General features: G+C 37.8%; 1 non-coding gene across 1 annotated transcript; it reads right to left on the bottom strand.

The window, feature by feature from the left end:
- Positions 1 to 827: 827 nt before the first annotated feature.
- On the bottom strand, positions 828 to 934 carry LOC141709675 (small nucleolar RNA R71). The gene has a single exon (XR_012570240.1). It is a non-coding gene; the product is annotated as a small nucleolar RNA R71 (small nucleolar RNA).
- Between the last annotated feature and the right edge of the window lie 5,353 nt (positions 935 to 6,287).

Below are 6,287 nucleotides of genomic sequence, written 5' to 3'. Positions count from 1 at the left end.
CTAAGTGTTATTGTCTTAACATTGAGAAGTAATCATACATTGGTGAGTGAGTATAATTGAACATAATTAGTCCGAGTCTCTGTGGGAATGAACTAGAAAGTATTCTTTATTACTTGCGAACGCGTATACTTGCGTGTATTATTAGCGCGTGGTTTTGCCCTAACAAGTTTTTGGCGCCGTTTCCGGGGACTCGGCGTATTTGTTTAGTTTATGTACTTACCATCATTGGTCATTAGGACTCAGTGATTAAGACGTGTTACTAATTGTTTCCGGTTGTGTTTCAGGTACTTTAGCGAGCATTTTTGCAAACTCGTTCTCGTACTCGCAAGAGGACTTTAGATATAGCTGAGGAGACAGACGAAGTTCTTGATATTCCGGAGAAGATAGATTTTGAAGATTCGGATTCAGGAAGTGAGCAGAAAGAGCCAGTAATCATGGGTGATCGTATTGTTCCGGCAGATCCAGCTCTTATGGACTTTTCTCGGCCTAAAATTGATGACATTCAGTCAAGCATTCTTCATCCGGCTATTCAGGCTAACACCTTTGAAATCAAGCCGGGCACTATTCAGATGGTGCAGAATTCTGTTTCTTTTGGAGGTGCTGCGACTGAAGACCCCAACATGCACATAAGGAATTTTGTCGAGATCTGCAGTACTTTCAAATATAATGGTATGACTGATGAGGCTATCAAGCTGAGGCTTTTCCCATTCTCACTGAGGGATAAAGCTAAGGACTAGTTACATTCTGAACCAGCTGGGTCCATCACTACTTGGCAAGATCTTGCACAAAAGTTTCTGGTGAAGTTTTATCCAATGGCAAAGACTGCTGCTATGAGGAGTGCTCTTACTCAGTTTGCGCAGCAACCTACAGAATCTATGTGCGAAGCTTGGGAGCACTACAAGGAGATGTTGAGAAAGTGTCCACATCATGGAATGCCCAATTGGATGGTGATCACTGGTTTCTATAATGGTTTGGGGGCCCAATCTCGGCCCATTCTCGATGCAGCAGCTGGAAGCACCTTGTGGGCCAAAAGCTATACTGAGGCTTATAATCTTATTGAGACTATGGCTGTAAATGAGCATCAAAACCCAACTCAAAGGATGATGCCTGGGAAGGTAGCAGGTATTCTGGAAGTCGATGCAGCCACCGCTATTCAGCGCAGCTCCAGGCGCTGTCTATGAAGGTCGATTCTCTAGCCACCTATGGAGTCAATCAGATAGCTATGGTCTGTGAGCTTTGTACAGGTTCTCATGCTACGGATCAGTGTTCTCTTGTTAACGAATCTGTTCAGTATGTGAATAATTATCAGCGACAACAGCAGCCTGTGCCAACTACTTATCATCCTAACAACAGAAATCATCCAAATTTCAGCTGGGGTAATAATCAGAATGCTATTCAGCAACCATATCAGCAAGGCATAAGTAAACAGTTCAATCCACCTAGATTCCAGCAACTGCAACAGTATGCTCAAAGGAAATCATATCCTCAACAGGGAGGTGCAGCTGCACCCACTAGTGCTGATTTTGAGGAACTTAAGTTGTTGTGCAAGAGTCAGGCGCTGTCGATCAAGACCTTGGAAAATCAAATTGGTCAAATAGCCAATGCTGTAATAACCCCAATTTTTGGGAAATTTTTGAAACCCTTATGAATAGTGTTTTTGCTGAATGAGAAAACTTTTCATGCCACACTATGTAGGGGTTCTGATATGGATATTCTGAGATTTTATTAGTACTTTATATGGGATATAAGTGTATGTAAAGATCGTCAGAATCCAAATCCGAACACTTTGATTTTTCCCGGAAATACACTAGATACGGAAAGATTTGAGAAAAATGTAACAGGATAAAAATGATTTAAATTAAAGGATTATAATAGAGGATCATAAAAAGGAATATAATGTATTGAGAAAGGTTAAGGGAACCTAAGTAATAAGATCCCGGGTATGATCCCTCAAACGATAAACGAAAACGAAAGTTAAGCGAACAGTATAACAGATCAGCGGTCATTAGGCAAATAATTAGGAAGTTAATCAAAGGGATTAGAGAGGATGATGTCACCCAACCAATGAGAAGAAGACAAGGAGGGGAGGATGACATCATGAGGATGACACAAGCATGACATGGGAAGGAAGGAGATGTGGTGGCTTTTTAACCACACAAAATCAAGGGCAACTAGGTAATTTACTAAAACAAACACAAAAATCAAACCAACCAAGCCAAGCAAATCATTTTTCATCAAAATCAAAAAGAAACCAAGGCATTGTTCTTCATGCTCTCGGCCAAAACAGAACCAGAACACTAAAACTGCTGTATCTCCTTCATTTCTCACTAAAATATTGTTTTCTATAGCTCATTGGAAAGGTATTGAGATGGCCTACAACTCTTGTTCACAAGTCTCGTCCAAATAATCATGGTAAGACCCTCATTTTTACAGTTCTTTAAATCGGACTTTTAGAAACTTCAAAGCCTAACTTTGTGTTCTTGATTTCTTTGGAAAGATCAAGCTTGTAGGAGGCTCCCTAAGGCTTCCTAGCAACTTAACACCTCCCAAGGAAGGTATAAACTTCAAACCCTAGCCTTTACTTTATTTGTTAGTAAGTTTAATGGTTGATGTTGTGAAATGAGAAGCATGGATTGTGATTATTAGTAGTTTGGTTTGATTTGGAAGTGTTTTTGGTAATTGAAGCTTGATTATAGTTCATAGGTCTTGATTGTGGTTGCTTGAGTTGAAAACCTTGGAGATTATGGACTGATGTGGTATGGTTTAGGTGAAGTTTTGTTGTATTGATGGTTATGAGTTGGTTGGTGGTTAATTGGAGTAGTTTAAACATTGGTAATCGCGTAAACATAGCCGTCATAACGTCCGATTTTCTTTGGACTGTTTTTGTGCATAACATTAGGACCCGAGAACCCCCTGCTAGATTATGACCACTGCCATATTTAGATAGCTCATGTTACGAGCTTCGTTTTGATATGTAGTTCATTCGATTCCGATGCACGGTTTAGGAGAAACGACCGTTTCAAGTAACGGCGTTTCGCGAACGAAACTTTTCCCCTCGCCTTACTTTGAAACATAGGTTAAAGACAAAAAAGGGTTAATTAATGCATGAAACATTTATGGTAAGTGTGTTAGGCAGTTGGTAAGACACTCGCGAAGGAATCGCCTTAAAACTCGTAAAGGTTAAATTATTAAAAATGGTGGAGCCGAGGGTACTCGAGTGACTTAAGAGAATCAGTAAGCGCAAAATGAGCGTTAGAGTCTGAGTTGGTTAGAGTATAGATTTACAAATGACTTTGGTTTAATTCCAACTTACTTGTTGTTTATAGGTTTTAACAGACTCGTCCCGAGCCATTCGTAACCCCCAGTCGCTCAGGCAAGTTTTCTACCCGATATATTGTTGTTGTGATGTAAATATATGTATATGCATTATCTTGTCATAGTGCATGATTGTTATTAGCAAATTTTGCGATATATTGGAGCATGCTGATATGGTATATATGCATGTCTGTTTCATAATCTGGTTATCTATCTGTTGATTTCAATGCTTATAGTTGCATAATACCTATGCTAGAAATAAGCAAGTAGTTGCGTATACCCTTAGTATAGGGGATAAAAGGTGAACATATTTCTAAACCGGGAGTCGATGTTCCCGAGTATATTATATATATATATATATATTTATATATATATGGATATAGTTTTTAAAACTATGGATCGAATAAGGTTTATTCGATACCTTTATTTTACTTAATTGAATATTAATTTGAGTATTCATTCGAGGGCTTATGACTCAGTTTATTTTATTATTTGAATATTATTTGAATATTCATTCGAGGGCTTATGACTCAGTTTATATTATTATTGAATATTACTTGGATATTCATTTGAGGATGTATGACTCCTTTATTTTATGAATATTATTTATAGTATTCATTCGAGGTATTATGACTCCGCTTATTACTTAATAATATTCTTTATTGTATTAAAGAATAAGGTGTCGATAATCAAACTTACTTTTGATTATTCAAATAAAGATATTACTTTCGTATAAGTATATCTTTGATTATTTGCTATTCATTTCAAGTATAAGTTTTAATACTTCTACTTCAATTATTTTATAAAGATTATTCTTTATGGGAATATTATTTAAATAATAATATTCAGACATTTTCTAAATATTCTGGGGACTGATTTACTTCATTAAATCAGCTTCACTCCAAACATTCTTAAAAATGTTTTGCGAGTCTTCAAAATGATTTTTTTAAAAGTTAGAGCGGATCCCAAAACTCATTTTTTTTAAGATCCTCCTTTCGAAGGGGATTTAAATACTCGCTCAAAACCTGAGGGATCCGGCTCTGTGGTGTGTTTTATATTCGCAACAAGGTTGCTGTTTTGATAAATGAATTGATTACTTACCCAACACTCGGGAAGTAAAATTCTTGGAACAAGTTAATCCATTAACAGGCATCGCCTGGGAAATATCGGTGAGTTCTCCTTTCCAAATAGATACGACTTCTTGGTGGAACCGTATCAACAAGTTTCTACTTGGGGAAAGTGGGGACAAGCTTTACGTTTCAGAGTCATGGATTTCATCTGAACTAGGAGTGGCGTAAGTGGCCGAGTAGCGCCGGCCCAACCTTATTATATTGGCCCAAATGGCCTGGAAGTTCCGCTAAGGCGGTCCATTCCTTAGGAGTTCAGTGTTCGGTTGACAAGTAAATCCGACAGGTTCTCCTCTACATGTAGAAAATGGTGGGGTTGTACTATTACGACTGATCATCGTAAGTGGTCTTCCTGGCGCGGCAAACTCCCGTAATGAGTTCATCATCCAATTGGATAATTTCTGCAACACTACCCAGAGCACTTCGATAGAAAGGCTACGGTTGGGCGATTGTTGAGTGTTGGCGGGGTCAAGTTTTCAAAATGATGTTTGCATCAAATGAAGTATCTCGTAACTTCATTTTATTTTGATGATATTTTAAAGATTTAATCTATTCAAATCTGGTCTTGTAGTCTCATCTACGTGATGAACTTTTGAAACTAATTATAACTTAAACGGTGGTAGTTCAAGTAGTATTTGGAAAAGATATAAGTATATTGGAGTATCTTGTAACTTCATCTTTTAAACTTATATCTAGTAAATGATTATCTTATGCATGACAAAGATTTTCAGAAAAAAACGTTGAGACAAGGTTAGATATATGAGATCACCTTGCAACAATATTTTTATACAGTTATAAACTGGAACTCTGTGTATATTATGTATGGAAGAGGACTTCCAAGATTTTGAAAAGTATATATGTATATATACTGAATATTTTGCGACTTCATCGCATTAAGATATCAACTTGGTTCATTTCTTTTGACCAAGACTTTCATGAGTACTATGAGAAGGCTCATATACTATTAATCATTATACATATTATTTTGGTGGGCTTGCTGCTCACCCTTGCTTTCTTCTTTCATCACACAACAACAGATAGAAAAGATGAACAGAACCAAGCTCCCGATTCGCAAGCGATTAGGAGACGTTCCGCAGTTTTCTAGAAGCATTGATGCCGCCGTAGCTGAGGTAGGAACTACCAATAGGCTAGGCTTTCAACTTTTGATGTACCAGATTTATTTATATTTATGAATTGTAATAATGGCAAAGAAATGTAAATTTATTCAGAAAACCTTTTAAGGTGTATTGGCAGATAATTGTGGAATAAAATGACTTGTGGTTATTTTTGGATGTTCATCTCTGACACTATAACGTGTGGTGTGTGTGTTTATTGTTGGGTCACAGTATAGAGTAGTTGAGTAATTATTAAGATTGGGTATTATTAAGGGAAATGGAACTCGTGACGACCCGGATCCCCGACCCCGGATCTGGGGGTGTTACTGAAATGGTATCAGAGCTAAGCGTTATAAACCTCAGAGATGATGGGACGTTAAGATAATAAGTTAACTAAGATAATAAGAACTCTTGCCAAGTTCATAGTCGGGCTACCTAACGTAGCACTGCCAGTTAAAACCCTTATGGGAACCCTTATAGGTATCGTGATAGTAACATAGTTTGTTCTCGTATATGGTAGCGGGACTCCGAACCCTGAGGTTGAGGAGCAACACCGCGATGATATTTTATTACTAATTGGAGATCGGATTGTGGATCCGATAGAGTGTCCTAATGCAGGACCGGATGATGTTGATATTGAGGATTTAGCGGTTGAGGATGTTGTCCTAGAAGGGATAGTTGTTGAGGAGGATCCCATGGAGGGTCCTGACAAGATTGGATAAAGGACCAC

Source organism: Apium graveolens, chromosome 2 (genome assembly GCF_009905375.1).
Source record: "Apium graveolens cultivar Ventura chromosome 2, ASM990537v1, whole genome shotgun sequence".
Classification (NCBI taxonomy): Eukaryota; Viridiplantae; Streptophyta; class Magnoliopsida; order Apiales; family Apiaceae; genus Apium; species Apium graveolens.
This window is presented reverse-complemented; position numbering and strand designations above follow the sequence as displayed.